This window comes from Fukomys damarensis, unplaced genomic scaffold (genome assembly GCF_012274545.1).
Source record: "Fukomys damarensis isolate Sample0158 unplaced genomic scaffold, DMR_v1.0_HiC HiC_scaffold_3, whole genome shotgun sequence".
In the NCBI taxonomy this organism is placed as follows: Eukaryota; Metazoa; Chordata; class Mammalia; order Rodentia; family Bathyergidae; genus Fukomys; species Fukomys damarensis.
Window position 1 is genome coordinate 14,520,465 of NW_022900915.1, and position 20,495 is coordinate 14,540,959.

General features: G+C 39.4%; 1 protein-coding gene and 1 long non-coding RNA gene across 2 annotated transcripts in view; one reads left to right on the plus strand and one right to left on the minus strand.

Moving 5' to 3' along the window:
- Nucleotides 1-20,495, minus strand: part of Arhgap26 (Rho GTPase activating protein 26) — a 445,337-nt gene that overhangs the window by 147,874 nt on the left and 276,968 nt on the right. The gene's annotated exons all lie outside the window — the stretch shown is intronic.
- On the plus strand, nucleotides 9,498-12,695 carry LOC104869557. Its single transcript, XR_782362.3, has 3 exons — nucleotides 9,498-9,580; nucleotides 10,897-10,955; nucleotides 12,473-12,695. It is a non-coding gene; the product is annotated as an uncharacterized LOC104869557 (long non-coding RNA).

Here is a 20,495-nt window from a genome sequence, read left to right on the forward strand (position 1 = left end):
TTTCCCTACACCTTTAGCCCTTTACTTCCTATTTCACATTCTTAATTATCTCATTAGGATCCTATGTACTATTATAGTTTTTCACACTAAAGAAACTGTTCGGTATTTCAGTTAAAGAAATCTCTGTATGAACATTAAAAATAGGGAAGACTTAGATTGGAAGACAAATATGAGAGTCCATGCTTTGAGACTGTGTTTTACTGATAAAGATTCCTTAAGAAAGCCTTCTAGAGGGCCAGGGATGTAGCTCAGCAGCACAGTGGCTGCCTGGCAAGCTCAAGGCTCTGAGTTTGATTCCAAGTACCCAAAGAAATTCCAGGTACCTCATAGCAAATGCAGTGTCGTACCGCACTTCATTTTGGCATTGGACCAAGAGCTAGCTAGCCCAGATCTCTTCCTTCTAACCGCAGAGGATATTAGTCCTTGGATAGTGAAAAGGACTCAGAAAGACTGGCAGATTTCCCAAAATAAAATCCCTTCTCTCTGTGTACTATTTTTCCCCTTTCAGTATTAAGTGAAGATAAACATTTTCAAATTTTAGTCCATTTTCATGCCAGCCAGCTGTAAATGTGACTGTTCAGTGTGTGTCTGCCTCTCTTCCCTTCTCTCTACTTGTATTTTAAATAACTATTTTTTCTGGTTAAAAGTGGCAAGGTACTTGTAGAAAAAGTGCAGAAATGAAAAGCAGAAAGAAGAAAACAAGAGATATACGAACCAATAAACTTTTATTTTTTGTTTTATCATATTGAATCAGATCATTTTCCCCTATCACCTTTTTAAGTATAGTATTGTATAGTAAAAGATTATAATATAGTACATTTATGCTATATTAATACACTTACAAAATTAAGCTCACACTATGCATATAAAATATATAGTATACGTTTAAATAAACACAATTTCTTGCAGTAAAAGACACATTTCCATTAGTACCCTTCGAAATACTCCCCCTCACTTTGAATACACTCATCTCAACCTTTTTGCTGCATTTGGAAGCAGATCTGGAAATCCTCTTTCATTGAGTGCCTTTATGAGATGTCATTAAAGATATAGTGAATGCTGCTGCTAAGTGCTATCCAGTGGAAAGGCAGGCTCATAAAACAACCTTGTACAGTGGTGCACAAGAAAATCACGCTGCATAAGAATTTAAATAACATGGGAATACATATACTCTACAGTGTCGTATTAATGAAGCCTGATTAAAAAGCCTGTAACGTATGAGGTATGATAGAAAAATACAATTAACAGCTAAAGCTTGACAAACATATTACGGTAAAAGGCATGTTGCCATTAATCTCCCTGAAAAGACTCCCCTTTGCTTCAAATGCACTTGTCCTATCGTTCTTATTGCTTGTTCATCTCTTCAGTTGCACTGGCACAGCTGCCTGGACGTTCTGAATCAATTCAATATGTTTACCTTTCGAGATCACTTTGACTTGGAGGAACAGCCAGAAGTTAGTTGCATAGTGCTTGATAGGGTGAATAACGTGGTTGAGGACACACCGTAAGCTTTATTTATATTTGACATACTGCCATAAATACTTGGTCAGCGAGGGCTAATAAAAATATGGTGAATGTCTAAATTAAATGTATTGCAGTAAAAGACAAATTGCCATTCACCCCCTTCAAAATACTCAAATACCCTCACTTCAAACACACATCCCACTATACTTGACAGTGTGTCTTTTACTGTAGTAAGTTTTTAAAAAGTGTAAGCATTCACTATATCTTTTGACTGCTCCCTGTAGAACTGTCCCGTAACCTTTTAATCAGCCCCTATTCTTGGATACATAGGCTGATTGCAGTCCTTCATCATTCTACAAAGTATTCACACGAACATCTTCATGAGGCGGGAGAGCAGAGGTTGATAGCATGCATTTTGGAGTTAGACAGTTGCAACTCCGCTGTTTATTCGTTTGACCTTGCACAAACAATTTAAATCAGTTGAGTCTTCCATTTCTTTGTCTGTAAAAGCGGTCCCTGCCGCCATAACCATGTGAAGATGAGATGAAAAGATGCATGTGGGTCATGAGTCCAGAGCTTCCACATGTTAAATAGTAAATTCACTGCCTTTATTTTTTATTTTTATATACATCTCCACCTACGTCATTAGGATTTATTTTTAAATGCTAAGCTGTTAGGTCAAGATATGGACATAGTTTCACACCTCTGTTCATTTCTCTTCTTTCCCTTTCCTGCTATCTCTTGCTTCCCTTCCCATTTGAGAAAGATCTATCTTCCTACTTCCTTTATCTTTTATTTCTCCCTTTATGTATCATTTGGGTTTCTGATATGAGAGCAGTACAGTATTTAAGCTTGTGCGTCTTACTTACTTCTTTTAACATGATCACAAAATGCATTCATTCTTTAGTACCTGCTGAGAACTATTGAAGGAGTTTTCAGGTGTATTTTTCTAAAGGGAAATAAATTACTTTCTGTTTATTACTTTGCAATTTCCAGTCTTTTAAGAAGCACATAATACTCTAATGTTTTTCTCCTGATTCTTTGTGTTCTTCCAGAAACTCTTAAATGTGTTCCTAAAATGCATATCAGTCATTTAAATTTATGGTTGATTGGCTATTGGCTTATTATGATGGTTATGATTATTTCTGTTCATAATTTTGTAATTGAATTTTGAATGTCTTTACTGATTTAGAGATCTTTTTATTTTTACCTTTCAGCATCAGTTCTTTTTTTAGTGTGTTTCTTATTTTACTTTGATGACTTATTTCACAGAATCCATATTTTCTGAATTTTATTTATATTAAAGAGTGGATGCTTTCTGAACTATTTTTCAGTGTTTTGGTGTAGTATTTTATGCCCACAACTCTAGTATACACATTTTTACCTTCTGTATAATCAAACCTGAACTCAGAGAAGTTTACAGATCTATGCTCTTAAACTCACTCTGGGTAGATTCTTCTTGTTCCCTTAGTCCTATTTAGAATCATCCTTTTATGTGAAGTTAGAGGGGCTGTTCTGCATGATTCTGGCCAATTTTCTTGCATTTGTAAATATTTCATTTAGAATGAACTAGGACTCCTGAATTGGTTTCTTTTGGTTCTACTATTTGTTTATGGTCCTGGGAGATGTATTTATTCCAGTTAGCCTGAGGTTATGGTTGTTCCCTTGTCACTCTGGTGGTTATTCTAGAATTCACTTTCTTTGATATACAGGGGATACCTCACTGCTGTTCCCCAATCTAATTTCACTGCCAGGATTATAATCTCAGGACTACAGTAGCTGCTTTTGAAAGCACTTGCCCTAAAGTGTATGTGCTGGGTCATACGGTAGGGTGGGTGCAGCATAAACTTCCCCACGGTGGCCTGGGTTGTGCTTGAGAGTGCATGGAGCATTGTCACCTGTCACATTGTTCCCTGAGTGGGTTTTTCTCAGGTGTTCATCTGAACTTTGACTGCTGGGCATTTCTCTGGTGACAGGAGAATGTTGACTAAAGGCCTTAATTTTCTGTGCTGTTGAAACTCTCTGTCTTTATTTCATTGTGGTGGTGAAGGAATCCAAATTCAGTATTGCTGTTTTTCTCAATGCTAGTAACTTTTCCCTTTTTATATCATTTAAAGTAAAGTTAGTGCTATATAGAACACAAGGTATTAAATACAAATGCTTTAAATCACCAAATCGCAGCAGCAGACCTCACCCTCTTCTGTGCAGCCACGTGCTCTCCTTCCTTAGCCCTTGAAACCTAGAATCTCTTTATTCCTTTTTTCTGTACCCCTCATTTCCCGTACCTTTCCACAGAATGCCATAAGTAAAAGCAGTCAAGGACTTCTTTCTGATGAGATGCAAAGATAATAGACATTCTTTATGATGACTCCTGAGATACAAAGTTATGTACAGCCAGGAGTGGAAACAACTCCAGATTTTGAAGTCTGTAGCCAAATAGGAACAGGGAAGCCAGCAATAAATTCAGTTTTATCCATCAGTAGAAGGGTCAGACAGATGGTGACAGAAATAGGAGATACAGATTATTTAGCTGAAGGATTGATCATTCTGAGAGCCAGAGGTGGCTCCGCATCACAACCCTGAACTCCAGAGAAGAGAAACCACGGAAGGAACCACATCTTCCTTTCTGCTCCTGCCACATCACCAACTTTGCTAATCAGAGTGCTGCAAGTGAGGTCTCCTAAGAAAAAATCTCTGGGCAGTGAGAGCTTTTGGATATCAAAACAGTCATGGCTGTGGGTCCTTGGATTCTTAGGCACTGAAAAGAGGGAGTGACTAAGGTTTGTAAGATGTATTACTCTAAGAGTCAGAAAATAATTACAGTAAACAAATTTGCTTCTCAACTTGCAAAATATTAAATCTTGTGTGAAAGGATTACATATGGTGTAAATGAAGTCTCATCTACACAGAGGATAATAGACTTAATATAAGCTTCTTCTCCAGGGATGTAATAGAGGTAGAAAGTGTGAATGGCTTGTGAAGATCTTTAGCTAAAGAGAGTTTACAGAAAGCAAAACCTTTTTGATACAGGAAAGTAAGATGGTATGGTATTTCCTAAAGATAGACATAGATTAAGGGAACCAATATAAGAGCTAGAAGCAAGACCCACATATAAATGGTCACTTAATCTTTGATAAAGATGTCAGGGGAATTCACTGGAGAAAAGACAATCTTTTAAACAAATGGTATCGATTCAAGTGGATATCATATGGGAAAAAGTCAAATTTATTACTGAATTGTACACAAAAATTAACTTGAATGGATCACATTTCTAAACATAAGCAGAAGTATAAAATTGCTAGAAGAAAGCCAGAGAAAATCTTTGTGATCTCAGTTTAGAAAAGATTTCTTAGAACACAAAAACAGGAGCAATGAAAGAGAAATGTGTCCAGTTGAACTTCTTCCAAATTAAAAACATTTGCTCTTAAGGGATATTGTTAGAAAAGATGAGCTGCAGATCAAAATAAAATACCATATTTGCAAAACATATATGATAAGTGGTTTCAATCCAGAATATATTTTAAAGACTCCTACAATCCAATAACACAACCCAATTTTTAAAATAGACTACAGATTTGATAAAACCCTTCACTAAAGCAAATACCCAAATAGCTAAAAAGACCATGAAAAGATGACCGACACTGTTAGTCATTAAGGAAATACAAATTTGAAAATAATGATCTATCACAACACACCTACTGGAGCAGCTAAAATTAAAAAGGCTGACCATCTCGTGTGTCGATGAGGATGTAAAGCAATGACAGCTCTTGTATGTGATAGAAATGCCAAATGGCCCAAACATTTTAGAAGACAATTTGGGTGTTTCCTCTAATGTTAAATATACTTACCACGTGACCTGCTTTCAAGTATTTTTACTCAGTCCCATTCATAGCTACAGTATTTACCCAAGAGATGAAAATGTATTACATGCAAAGCCCTCTGTTCAAATATTTACAGTAGCTTTATAGCAGCCACAATTGGAAACAACCCAAATGTCCATCAGCTAGTGAATGGATAAACAAATTAAGGCATTCACATAACATTGAGTACTACTCAGTAATAAAAGGGTTACACTACTGGTACTTGTAACAACATGGGTGGATTTCAAAAGTACTATGTTATGTGAAAATGGTTGCTGGGGGTGGAGGTGGAGGAGACAACCGAGTATAATGTAGCATGGGAATTTCTTGAGGTGATGAAATGTCTTGACACTAGTAGTAGTTTCTTGACTATACATGTGTGTCAGACATCAGAACGTACATACCTAAAGGGGTAAGTATAATTTAATAACCCTCACTTAACCCACCTACAGGAGAGGGTTGCTTTGTTTTTGGTGGCACTGGGGATTGAACTCAGGACCTCTTGCTTGTGAGGGAGGTGTGGCACCACTGAGCTAAATCCCCGGCCCAGGAGAGGATTTTTAACCTCCTTCCTTATTAAAAATGCAAATTAAAACAATGAGAAAACTTTTTTTCAACCCCTTAGATTTGCTACTATCTGTACATTACTATCAAGGATGTAGGAAGAAATCATTTAAACTTAAGCATCAGAGCAGTGCTTGAGCTGTCTTTCAAAATGCATAAATTTTTGATTCAGGAAGTTCACTTTCTGGGATTGTCTCTATAAGTCAGACATATGCAAGTAAGTAGTAGTTTATATCGCTGTTTATTGTAGCAGAAACTGGGGAATAACCTTAATTTTCATGAAAAGGGAATTTTAAATTAACTAGTACGTTTATAGGAAAGTGGATATATTTATATGCCAATGTGGAACAGTTTCTAAAGAAATTGTCAAATGAAAGTCATGGTACACAGAATGATAGGTAAGTTCCCTGAGCCTTGTACGCGCTAGGATATTTGTGTTTTTTAAAAGGTGTATGTACTCATATATATGCTTGTATGTGCATAGAATGTCAGAGATTGGCTGTGCATACGTGCGCTCGCACACACATGCACACACAAAAGCTGGTATTAATAGTTGCCTGAACCATAGAAAAAAAACTTGACCTTTTCTTTATCTATTTACTATGTGCTTATATTAATCTCAGTTAAAGAGAAAAAAATAGTTCTTTTGCATATATTGTAATAGCTTATTAGGAAATTAGCAGTACAGAGTAGCTCTAAGTATCCTCTGTTGTCTGTTAGCAATACAAAAGTGGACTGTGTAATTCTTGCTTCTAGTCTGGTGTGATCTCCCCAGGATGACGTCCTCTTGTAAGCACTGCTTCCAGTCTGTGTCTCTTGGTTTTCTGAACTCACGTGGTAAATGGTGGGAGAGGAAATACGCTCAGTCCACTTTACCTGCGTGGTGCCTTCTTGTACACTCGACTGCTCCTCTATTGTTTTTTAAACTAAGGTCCAGAGTGGTTGAGGGAGATAGTGGGAAGGAATGTGCTGAATTGTGCAGAAAGTTGGGGAGATGAAACGTCAGCGACACACTGAGAGGCCACCAGGCAGCCTCTGTACGTGGAGGGAGCATCAGGAGGGCAGTGCAGAAATGGGCAGCACTCTTGGGAAATGGGGCAGCTTGGAAGGCTGTACTCAATTTAGTTTAGATATTAAATGAGTTGAAACAAACGTGTTCAAGTTATGAGCCTTGCCTCATCAGTGCTATAAAAAGCCCTTTTGCCGAACTGTAATTTGACTCTCCTCCCTGAAATGTTATGCAATATTCCTATGGTTACAGAGTAATAAGTGGAAGCTAATCATTAGTTTGCTAAATGTGGTTCACGGAATCGTTCACAGACCTGCCAACTGCTGCTGGTTTAGCTTCATGTTCACTCCTCTTGGTTAGAAGTTGGATTGTTCTTCAGAAAAATGTACAGTAACGTTTGTCTTGGATCCAGAAACCCTGAAGTGTGGCAGCTCTCCATGAGTCTCGGGAGTGAGAAAGGCAAAGGGTCAGTCTAAACAAAGGTTTTGAATACGTATGCTTCTGCAGGAAGAAATTATTCAAGGAGTGTGAGTGACAAAGAAGTTAAAGCTGTAGAGCTGTAGAGAGTTATTAAAAAAGTCATATTTCTGAGCTTTTCTAGCACCTTGCTATGATAGAAATCTATAGAATTTACTATTCTGCGGTTCCAGAAATAAAATCATGCCCTTTCAGGCTCTCCCTTGTTTGTTTCATGGAACAATAAAGATTTCATTATTGCCCCTCAGTCACCTGTAACTATCACACAGGTCCTCTGCCTTTAGAAGACACATATTTTATGAACTGAGGCTCTTTTCTGACTCCTGTACAAGGAAATGTCAAGGGAAGGTACTGAGAGCAGCAGTTATATGCTAGGTTTATGCCCTTATCTGAGAATTAAAGGTTAAATCCTTAAGCCTTTCCTGAGTATTTGGCCTCTTCCTATTAGGATGAAAGTGAGTTTTTTTCCCCCGTAAATAGAAACTGTGTTGTAGCCACTGTGACTCATTCTTCTTCCTCCACTGAGAGGCATTTGGCTCTGAAGGAGGAACCTCTTTCTCAGCTGATGTCAGTTCTTGTCCAGAAAGCGACAGTCCAGTGGTTATCTACCTTTACCTGGTATATCATTTAGATATCTTTGGATTATTAAAAAAAACAGAAAAACTGATCAAAAGGAATTTCTTGGCCTGTGTGATTTAAAAGGCATAGTTAGAAGGAGCTGAAACCATACCCTCAAGACCCACTATCTCAGTTTCCCTGACTCTGGCCTTGTTTTGTGGACTTACTTTCAGGCTGTACATGGTAGCACGTAGCAGTTACATAATCTTCCAGGTGCAAGGCCAGCAAACAACCACCCTGCCTGGTGGAAAAGTCCTGAAGTTCACTGTGGCTGACTGGCCTAGATCTTGCGCCATCCCCGAACCAGTCACCAGCATACCAAACAGCAGTATGCCTCTCAGTGCTCTGTCCTGAACCTCGTTCCCTGTCCCTGGAAGGAACAGGAAAAGGAGTGCTCCCCAGCTGGAAGCGAGGCTCTCCTCAGAAAGAGTAGGAATTAGAGAACAAATCCTGGTCCTGAGCCAACGTGAGGAACCTGAATTCTCCCCTTAGTGCCCTGACAAACTCCTCTGTCCTCCCAACAGTTTGTGTGTGACCTGAGCCACCAACCCAGTGACAGCATGGGGTTCTACGCTCGGGGAAGCAGTTCAAATTCCAAGCCTCTGATTCTTAATCTCACCTGCCTGTGTGCTCCCCAGGAATGCTGCAAGAAGTCCCTCTCTCCTTTCACATTACCCTTACTTAAAATGCCATACATTTGTTTTAAAACTCCACACAGGAGGAGACTGAAGAGGAAATTATCAGGAGCCAGTATAATTAGGGTTGTGCTCCTTGCACATCTGATCTTAATGTAATTTAAAAAATATATAAAAGCAATGGAATCAAGTCATACACAGTTTAGAAAATATAAAAACCACAATTTCACCACTTTAACCCAACCACTGTTTTAATTTTAGAGTATTTCCTTTCAGCCGTCGTTCATGTGAGTTTCTCACAAAGTTTTGTATCTTGCTTTTTTTGCATGACATTACATAACTCGTTTTCCATATTGCTGTACGGTCACCAGTGTCATGTAGATGGCAACATAATAGTCTGTTAGGAAGGCATAGTGGAAGTCATTTAAGCAGGCATTTTGGTTGTCTAACTGTGTGCTTTCTCCACTGTTCTGAAGTGTCTGCAGAACATTTCTAGGGTTTGTAACTTTTCTCATGCCTTATCTTATTTCCTGGGGAGAGATTGTGAGAAACAGGATTACCGGTTCAGAGGATATAAACATTTTTAAGACTCTTGGTGATACATATTGCCAAATTGCTTTTTAGAACTGTTGGATTTATCTTTACTGCCTCTAGCAATTTATGAGAGAATCAGTTTCACTGCATTCTTCCAGCGCTAGACATTTGGGTTTCTAAATATGTCTCTGGTATATCAGGCTAAAAGTTTGTGTCATTTTTGTTTTAATTTTCATTTCTCAGTTGCTAACAAGGTTGAATGCTTTTATGGGCACTTGTTTATTAGCTATATTTATGCTCTGCTTAATGCATTGTCTTTTCTTTATTTTAGATCCCAAAACAGCTTCTGAGACGGAAACAGATATCTGTGCTGAATGGGAGATAAAGACCATCACGAGTGCTCTGAAGACCTACCTAAGGTAGGGACTTTCCATGTGCAGGGCAGGGTGCCAGCTGGTTATCATGCAGTCAGGAAGACAGCAGTTTTATTTTCAATCTCCAGAGAGCTGTTGGGTGGGTGTTTGAATCTTGGAAACAGCTTCTGTGTAGGTGCGTTTGGTTCAGATGGTCAATCTGATTGTAAATCATCCATAGTTGATGGGCTGCCATTGTGGGATGGTGCCAAGAGTGATTTAGGAAGTTTTGCTCTTAATGAGAAGTACTGCGGTAATTAGCCTGAAACAAAATCTAAAATATGGTCTTCCTTGAATAATCTGTTAAGAAAACAAGAAATCATAGATCACATTCTGCCGAGAATACATGGTTGCCTTGTATTTTCATAGTTTTGTGCTATGCCCAGAGTATATTGCTTACATTAGTCCTTAAAAGTGAAAATTTAGAAGAACTCCATGTGACTCCTTCCACTCCTATTAGGTAATACTGGAATATTACCTTACTGAAGGGACTATTTTTCTTACATTACTGAAATGATATTGCTGCTACCTCTTTCTGTGTCCCTTGGGTTATTGACTACTTCCCGTATCTCTGTTTTATGAAGAGAGTGAAGGATGGGTTTGAAGATGGAATATTGTAGTTCAAACTGAAGTAAGGAGTAAGACGAAATGCAAGGGGTGACTAAGAGATCAGTTAGGGCATCCAATAAGAATAAAATCTAAGCCATGAATGATGGATAGTCTGTTGAGTTTATTATTTAAATTGTCAGAAAAAGCTCAGGTTTATATATAAATATGTTCTTACTCAGCAGGTAAAATTTGCTTGTATTATGCCTAATGTTAGAGATTCCAGCCTGGTGGCTGGCACTCTGGAGAAAAACTCCAGTCTCAAACAACACACTTCCAAAGGTTTTTCATAGTGTTTTCATCTGAACTGATACCAACAGCACATTGCTGAAAAGATGGGAGTTTAAGCACAGGCAATTGTAAATGTTTAGTGAGGTGCTTGTTTCTGAAACACATCCTAAAGTGCTCTTGTTGATAGGTGAGTCACTGACTGGGAAGGAAATCTCTTGTTTTGCGCTAGACTTTTGCATTAGCATTTTTCTAGTTGTGCCTGCGAAGTATAGCTATAGATGTTCTGTTCACAAAGAAAGAGAATGAAGATTTCAGGTGAAATTTCAGACCCTTTTCAATCAGGAAACAATATTGAGTTGCCTGTGTTTCCTTGTGATCTTTATCCTTAAGAAATGTAATACCCTTTTGCAGTCTTTAGGCTACTCTTTAGGGAAAATATGGTTATTTTATTATTAAGCTGACTAGTCTGTATCTTTATATTCCAGAATGCTTCCAGGACCACTTATGATGTATCAGTTTCAAAGAAGTTTCATCAAAGCTGCAAGTAAGTTATCTTTTGTTGCAATTTTGAGTGGAATAAAATAGATTTCAACCAACAGCCAGTATCTCAGAATATTCTCTAATCCATCGTATTCTACACCTGAGTGCTCACATGTATGCTTGGAAGACAGAATAGAAATGAAGCCAAATCAAGACTGCCAAGGGCCTTGCTATGACATTGAATTTACAGAGGAGAATAGAAACTTCAGAGGTGTTTTTCTTGAGTGGTAGAAGAAGAGAAAGAAGCAAATTTGCCTTTCTAGTTTTGATGATTGGAGTTCTACTTGGTTTTTCGCCATCCTTTGAGTGACATTTTACAGAATGAATCAGATGTTGCACATGACCTAAATTGAGCATTGGAAGTGTTTCCCCGAACATGATACCGTTTATATAACTTTACAGTCCTCTTTCCAGCTTGTCTTCCATCTACAGCTTCTGATCAGTCCTCAGCCGTATTATCCAGGTCTCTAGTGTCAGATTACTGGTGTTGAAATACATAGGGATTAGGTGTGAGCTAGCCTAAGTATACTGGAATCTGTCTACGTGGGATAGGCCTCCTGAAGGAGGCATTTAGATTCTCTATCAGATTTAAATCTGGCGTGAATCCGCACAGTATTACTACCGTGTCAATAGCTTGTGCCTCTCCACGGCTCCTATCAGCCTTTAGGGTTTGTTTACCCTTGCAACTACTACTGACCTAATTTACTAGCACCTCACGTTCTGATGGCCTCATCTACTCGTAGTTGTCCTCCTAAAATGAGTAGGAGAAAGCCATGGGAGAAAGCTGAGAGCATAGATGATGTTTATGTGATTTCTTTTACAGAGAAATTCCAAACCCATAGCAACCATTCTCTAATTAAAACTCACATCAGTCCCATAAATAGATCCAGTGAGTATCAGCAATCTACTTCCCAGAGAAATGCAGCCACTTACCCAAGTTTGACCAAAAGAATATGACAGGCCGTGATACAGGTTACAGGGTGGCAGTAAGATTTAAATGCTCGTCTGGTCTGCCGTTGCTTTCTTTCTACCAGGCTGCTGTCATGCATAACTTGTGAATAATGTGCCTTCGCTTTGATTGCTTTGATGCAGTCTCAACACACTATTTTGAAATTTGAGACCCTTGCAATGTTCTTGATGGAAGATTTGTTCATCACTTTCTGAGTGCATAAAGTTCCTTCCTTCCTTGAAATAAAGTTGGCCCTCTAGGGATCCAGCTGTTGCTGAGTTTGTTCCTGCTCTGGATGTGCAGTTGAGTCTCTTCCTTTCATCATATCACCATTTTGGCTTGAATATTTTGACAATTATTTTGATGAACCCTGTTACAGAAGGCACCATTTAAAAGGATTTATAGGTCTAGTTGGCTGCGCTGGTCATGCAGTTCACACGCAAGACAGGATCAGAAATGTTTGAGAAATTCTTGGTTTGTTAGTGTCCAAACTTTGATTTCCCTTGATTTTGTCTCTTCACGTGAGTTAGCTTTGAAACTGAAACAATATTACCTCCCCGCTTCCTTCGCAGAACTGGAGAACCAGGAGACTCGGGTCTCTGAAATCCACAGCCTTGTTTATCGGCTCCCAGAGAAAAATCGACAGATGTTACAGCTGCTCATGAACCACTTGGCCAAGTAGGTTTATGACTGATTGCTGGCCCCATTTTCACCCCCAGAATGTTCTTATCTTAGCAGTAAAGCTAGTCTCCCTTCTGCTTATGTTTCCCTCTCCCACTATTGCATCAGGTATGCTAGAGGCTTAGGAAAGAAATGTGTGAAATGTTAACTGCAGTGGATAACAGCAGTAAATGCCAGATGGCTCTCACAGAGGAGGCTGGAGAAGTGCCTCACAGCCAGGGCGCCAAGCAGAGTTTGCAGGAAATTTTTGCTCTTGTCCCGATCAAGGGTAAACCGGAATGTGTCATCCACAATGCCAGGTCATCACTTAAGAGTTTTTAGGGCTTATATGTTCTTTTGTTGATCCAAGTCCGTACGAGAATATGTTGTGGGTTTATAGAACTTGGATTTGGAGTAAGGAGGCCTCGTACTAGAGTTGACTATCTTCTGAACAAGATACTCAGCCACCTTTGAACAAACCACCAAACAAACCTTCCATTCCTTAGTTTCTTCAGTGGTCAAGTGCAGATGATAGAGTCTGTCTTATAAGGTCATTGACTTTAAAGCCTTTGAAGAAATATACAGAATAAAGGAATTATTTTTGGCAAATGTTCGCTTGTCCTCTAAGATAGTGCATTCAGTGAGGGCCTGGTTTTCCGGTTGGGAATATTTACATTGTTGGAATGGCTTTGGATTTTCTTGTGTATTCACTGTGCTTGACTCTTTAGAATGGCCTTCCCTGCTGCGTCAGTCACTTGTGTATGTTATGCTCTAACCTTCCATTAACTTCGGTGGGATGTTCTTGATTGCAGACTGGAGCAAAAGAAAAGCATGAGCCCGTAGTACTTAACATAAATTGTTCAGCACAAAATTCTGCCGAACTGATGTGCTTTAAATTTGCCTTCTTACTAGCACTTGGCTCTTGCTGTTAAATTATTCCTCCGGGATAAGTTGATACTCATGTGAGGGAGAGTGTGATGCTTAGTTGTCATGTATCTGATAAGTGTGTGGCATGTGTGACATTACCTTTTGAAGAGAGAGCGTGTAGGTACCATAAGGATTTATATCCTTATGGCTGGGAGTGGTGGTGCACACCTGTAGTCCCAGCACTCAGGAAACTGAGGCAAGAGGATTGCCCTGAGTTCAAAGCCAGCCTAGACTATACATAGTGAGTTCAAGGTTCAAGGTGTGCTTGCACTACATAGCAAGATTCTCAACCCCCTACCTGAAAAAGATTTGCACTAGTATAAGGAAAGTAATTTTTTGTGTGTGTTTGTGTCTTTATCTTTTTTTTTTTTTAATTTCATATGGTACAGGGATGGTAAGGAATGTGTTTTTTGTGTTAATGAGAAGCAGTGAGGTAGAGTTGAGTGTTGTGGCATTATTGATAGATTTTTGTTGCTATGCCGTATTAGAACTGCATGTCCAGAAACAAGTATAGCAGAGAACAGGTGAGTTCATAGGGAGATTAGCCCCAAAAGGAATCCTGATAAAATGTGTATAAGATAATGGGAACCAGGCTTTAAAAAGTAGTTCTACATTCTCTGAGATGACAGTTTAGTACCTGATCCACATAACCCATTTGTTTTTTTGTTTTTTTGGTATCGGGGATCAAACTCAGGTCTTTGAGCTTGTGAAGCAGGCACCAAAACCACTGAGCTCATACATAACCCATTTGTTAAAGGAGAAAGCTAGTTTTTATCTTACTTGCAAAGATTCCTGGTACATTTTCCAGCCACCTATACATGGGGATGCTTCTGACCGCTTTATGGTACTGCATCTGAAGGAGGCCTTGAGGGCTGCTAGGAGCAGCTGGAGAAGGGTTAGAAACAAGCTGAAAGTAGTGGGTCTTGTCGAACTGCAACTGGAGTGAGCACTTACTTGGACTGAAAGAGATTCAAGAGGGAATGGTGATCCAGCAGGACCAGTGTTGAATTTTTCCCATTTGTAAATTGCCCTGAGAATTGTTAGGATTCACGAGATAGGGAAGAAATGAAAACCTGAAGGTGGTTCTTGAACAGTTGAACCTGCTCATCCCTGATGGATGAATGATGGATGGTTCATTTTTCCCTTTTCCACCTTTTCCTTCCCCCATTCCATTAAGTTCAGTCTAGCCTCATTCCCAACTTAAGACATAATACAACTGGAGAATGAGTTACACTTGTGATCTTGACTTTTTGTCTTCTAACCATTTTGTTGTTGAAGTTATTTTATTCCCTAGCATTTTTGGAGCACTGTGTCTTAATTTTGATACTTGAGAATGACTTTCTTTGGCTTTAGTGGACTTCTTTATTAATCATAAGACTACTGTAGACGAGCTCTCATGCCTTAGTGTGAGTTGGTCAGAGTGGGTATTGGGAAGCACAGACTTCGGTTCTGGGAGTGCTGTGTTCTTGGTCTGCAGAGCCTCCAGATTGAAAATGTCCCTGAGGAGGGAGATGGGTGTAACTGAGCACTGAAGAATCCAGTCAAGGGTATTTATCTAGTTCTCATGGGAGTTCTAAGATTCCAGTGAAATGGTTTTCCCACTTATAGCACTGTCCTTATTTTAAAATTCAGCCTTAAGGGAAAGTTAACTTGGGATAAGAGCTTTGTCTAAGTCCAGTTTTCTCATGTTCAGGCTTGCCCTAAGATTTGCTTGAACTATTGTTCTTTTAGGCCACTTGCTTAACGGTCAGCTTCCTTCCTAAGTTTTGGTTTCAGGGCCTATTCTGCTGGAAAACTCAGTGTTTACCTCTGTCCTTACCCACTGTTTGCCTTGTGCATCTCAGGATTCTGGTTCAAAGTGGAGTCATTCTGTATTGCATATTTTTTTAAAGTACTCTTTTGAAACCATTTCCAAAGTTGATTTCCTCTTAACTATTGAGGGAGAGTTAAGGCATTTTGTATTAATCCTGAAGAAAAATACATTCAGAAGAAAAAAAAAAAAAAGCCTTGGAGGGAAAAGATAAAAACACTAAACCTCTTAAAACAAATGATTACCAGGAAACAACCAAATCACTGAGACCGCTGGGTTCGTTTCAGACCTCAGAGGGAACGTAAAAATTATAGGCAACCATGCACATATTTTTGTCATTCCAGCTTAAATCTACTATGATAATTAGATGTTTTCTATTTGGATCTTGGAATCTGGTATACAGTCTAGAGTCACGTGCCCCACAGCATGGATGGAATCACCTGGGGTGCTTGTTTACTTTGGCATTTCTAGGCTGCACTCTACTAAATGGGAAGACATAGATTCCTGGGAATCTGCATTTCTGATGTATTTCCTAGGTAATTATTATACAGTCTTTTGAGAACCACTGGCCTATAGAATGGGCCATATGTAGAGATGGGGGTGGTATTAAGGGGAATATGGGTTGGGAGTTAGGAGAGTATTAGAGGAAGAAGAAACTTAAAGTTGTGAGAATGCAACAATTTTATCTTCATGATTAAATTAGTTTAAAAAAATCCTGTAAGACTTTGCAATTTGACTTTGCATTAAATCAAGCTTTCAACAAATAACAAAATCTTGTATAAAACATTTTTAATTATGAAGAAAATAGTCCCCAGATAGCTTTGGAACTTTGTGCAAATTATTTTACCTCTTTGAGCCTCATTTTTCTGAGTTTCCTGTCAATTCTGCAATTCTGTGTTTTCATCCAGTGGGTGGGGGATGGTACAGGAAAAAGAAAAACATTTTTCTGATCTTTTAATTGTAGAAGAAAATAAGAGTAGATGAGTAATAAAGACTAATTTCATGGTAGTTTCCTAATGTTTACATATTATGATGACTCCAAGCACGTTGTATATCCCTACACATACCGTTCATAGTGGCTCATTGTAACTTTATTACGGTGTTTATGAAACGCAGGAGGATTTCAAAGGACTCTCCATACGTTACGAGTTGTTATTAAAAATATCTTTTCGCAGCTGGTTTTCCCAAAATACTTACTGGAAAATAGATCTTAGTCTCTTTTCTTTTGGACAGGGACGTCGGGGGATCATCCTTTTGTTGCTAGTGAAGCAGAACCTTGTTTTGCTTCTCCAAGGTGGTAGCATTTAGGATGCTTTTAGCTGTACAAAACAGAAAATTCAATTCTAAATGGCTTAAACAATAGGGAATCTATTGTGTGATTACACAAAATCAGTTCTGAGAGTTAGTTGATTTCTTGGCTCCTGAAGGACTCGGGTTATTTGCATGTTCTTGCTGATCGAGCTTCATTGTGTAGACCAGCTCCTCTCAGGGTCATAAAATGTTACAGTGTGTCCTTGAACATTAGTCCTTGATCAGAGGCAGAAGAGGTGTTGTTTCTTCAAGACTCTTTAAGAGCTATTGTGGTGCTTTTTTATGGTGATACTTTTCCCAGCTGTTCTCAAGCAGACTTCTCATTCTATTTTCTTAGTCCAAAGCAGTCACCAAAAAGAAGAAAGTGACCACTGCCCTTATTTTGCACCAAATAGGGTTTAGCTGAGCTGACTGTGGGAGACACAAGACCCAGAATAAAAGCTTAGCTTTGCCTAGGCAGCCCAGTGTCTGCTGCAAGTAATCTTTGTAAAATAGCATTCAACACAGAGCATTAAATTTATTATATAAATATTGCATAGTGAGTTATCTGTCAAGACACATGGCACCAAAAGGCCAATTGGAGAGGAGAGATGAGTACATATGTACTAAACTATGAGATTTCGAGAGAGGAAGATAAGACAGAGTAATGAAGAAGAAAAACTGACTTTCATCCATTGCCTTTTTCTTTATCCTTGTTGCTGTTTTCATTACCTAGTTATCTAATGTTTATTTTGATCATCTGTTCCATGTTGTAACTTCCCAGAGAGGATAATATTCCACACGTTTCAGGGATCATGAAAACAATTGTGAGATCAGTGGTCGGCATACAAATGAAGCCTCATTGAAATGTATAGATGCTATTGGCAGGCGTGATCAAGGATTTAGTATCTGGTAGTGTGGCTTTTTTCTCATTCTCGTGACTGAAGTTTGAGTACTTGCAGGCTTCCCTGCAGATCAGGGAAGATATACTCATCTTTTATGAGTGATCTAGAAAGAGTAAGTTGAGTTCATGTACGAATGCCTGTGGTTATAAGGAAAGTCAGTGATAGCCCTTGGCACAAGGAAGATGGGCCCTGGTGGCTCAGTAGCATTCTTTGACGTTCTTAAGAAAAGGTCCAAATAAAGAGATGGGCGTTGATCCCTGGCATTAACACGTCTTATAGATTCTGTAGTACTCTTTCTTCTTTCATCCCAAGTCTGAAAGATAAGGAGTTAGCTTAGTGATGAGCTGTGAAGCACACAGAAAGAGCTAGTTATTTCTTTGCCATCAACACTTGTCCAAAAAAAATAGCTGTGGAACAAAGCACATTTCAAGCAAACAGTATTTTTGAGGTGATGGCTTTCTAAGATGGGAGGCTCCTGTGAGCTTCTCTGGCTGCTGCCCTTCAGCCAGACATGCTGGCTCCCGGGCCTTTGTTCTCTTTAATAACCACTGGACACCCTCTACTGCCAGTGCAGAACTGTGTGGCTGCTGGCCCACTGCGGTGTTGCTTGATACCCGATGGAGCTCCACCAAACACATTCTTTAGACTCGTTCAGTGCTCCCACCCTGAACTGATACTTCTAGTGACTTTAACCCCATCTCTGAACCCAGCTACTTCTCTGTCTCTATCACTAATTCCCGAGTCCAAGATGCTGCGTCTTTCCCAGACTGCAGGAAGAGTCCTCCTCCGCGGCTCTCGCTGTTGACACTCTGGCTGCTCTGTACTCTTGGAAGTGCAGGGAACTTTGCAAATGGAAAAACTCACCATTCGATTCCCATGCTTAAAAAGACTTCAAAGGCAGTTTCTCTGTTATTCTTAAGATACAGCCTTCTTAAGGTACAGTTTCCAAGGTCTTGTCTGAACCAGGCCTTTTTTTTTTGTTTTGAATTTGCAGTCTCTTTTATGTCTTTCACGATTACCATTGTGTTCCCACTGAGTGGCACAAAGTAGATTAAACACTGAAATATTTATGAGCTGAAGCATGAATAATCTCTTGACCATTTCTCAGACATCCTCTTTCCTGCTCCATCTTCTTTCTTTTTACAATTCATTTTCTTTCTGGAGCAGCCCCTCCCTAGCCTCTGCCTGCCAGAAGCTACCTCATTGTAGCTTGAGCTCACGTGCCTCAGCCTACGAGATCCCTTCCTGCTTCAAGTGCCCTCTCACCTTCCTGAGCTCCCCCAGCCTTTGTTGTTCCTCTCTTTCTTCACATATCACTTTCCACCTGTTTGCCAGGTGTCTCTCTCCTTCCTTCTAGATCAAAAGCCCTCAGGGGATGGGCAGTCTGTCTCCCTCAGCTTTGTTTTTTACCTAGAAATTGCAAGCAAGGCCTCTAGCTGGAATAGCCCATATGTGTTCTATTTGGCAGCATTATCCCACACATTGCTGTTCCAAAAAGTTGAACAAGTTTCAGACATTTTTAAAGGGGGTGATTTTACTTGAAACATTCAATCTCTGTGCTGATGTTCGGCCTGAGCCAAGGCGAATCCACACCCTATCATCCAGGGTGTGCCTTCTCCAGTTTGCCACAGTTCTGCACAGTTCTTTTTGTTTCTTATGACTTTTTTCATGCCTCCTACTTGGCCACCTTGAAGGGATTTAAAGGGGTTTCGACCCGTAACCTACCTATCTTCTTATCCCAGGAGAGCTCAGTGTTTGTTGTTCACATAAATAAGCAGAAATGTACTGTGTTAGTTACTTTCCTGACTGGCTCCTTTATTCTCCTGAAAGATTAATTATTTTTGGTAGACCAGCATTTCCTTGGAAGAAATAGGTGATGCTGTTTCCAGGTCTATTTATGCTTATAGAGCAGGGAAAAGCATGTATTTTTTGTAAGATTAAGAATGGGATTCTCAAAGCACCTTCTCCAACTATTTTTGGCAGAGCCAAAGGAAAATCTATTTAAAGGAACACTGAGAAGAGGACAACCACATATTTTAAAGCAAACAGGCAACTTAGCATTTAAAATTAATGGAAATGCAGAAGTAGGAGCTTGACTCTTATTTAGCCTCCTTGCCAGATCTTCACTTTCTGCATAAGAATTTCTCTGGTTTGTGGCTTTCCAGATGCCTGGGTGAGGAGAAGGAAACATACAAGTTCAGTTTAAATTTTTTGCTTTAAAAAATCAGCACAATTGCTGAATTCAAGGAACAACATCTTTCCCATCTCATGGAACACCCATTTTCAAGGGGAAATGCCTGACTTCAAGCTGTTAGTTGCCACAGTCTTGGCCTCCTTTGATTGGAGCCTCTTATTTGTTTTGAGTTGCTCCACTTCTGTTTGGATTTATTTTTTCAACGACTTTCCTGTTTTCTGATTCGCCTCTTCCTTTTTGGAACTCAGGGAATCACCCATGGAGTTCCGATCTCAAGCTCAGGGAGGAGGATACTATCGTTTCCCTTCTTAGTTGCTGACCCTGTTTATTTTAGGGGTATTACAAAAGTAAGAGCACCAACAAAAGTGAACATGCTTTAGCGTCTCCTTTGCCAGCCCTTGTAAAGCCCAGGTGATGTATGCCGTGGCCCTAAGAGGAAAGTTGCTCCATCTCTTTTTTTTTGGGCCCTGGAGTCCTTTCTTTATGTTGTGCTATGATCATCCTTCGTGATCCTTTCTTACTTTGACTGGTTTCTCACCAGTGCTTCACAACAACTGTGTCTAAATGTTGAAGGTGAACTTCCAGGAATTTGACTTTATCTATTGGGGCTGAGAGCCCACTGGTTAACAAAAAGCATTCTGGAGCTGGACTACCTGATTTTAATCTTATCTCTCCTATAACCTTGCATGAGTGACTTCTCTTCTTTATGCCTAAATTTCCATATATTAAAAAACAAGGTTGCAGATTATTCACACCAGGGAAACTATTTGGTATTTACACATGTGGGACTTCTTTATTTCACTTAGGAG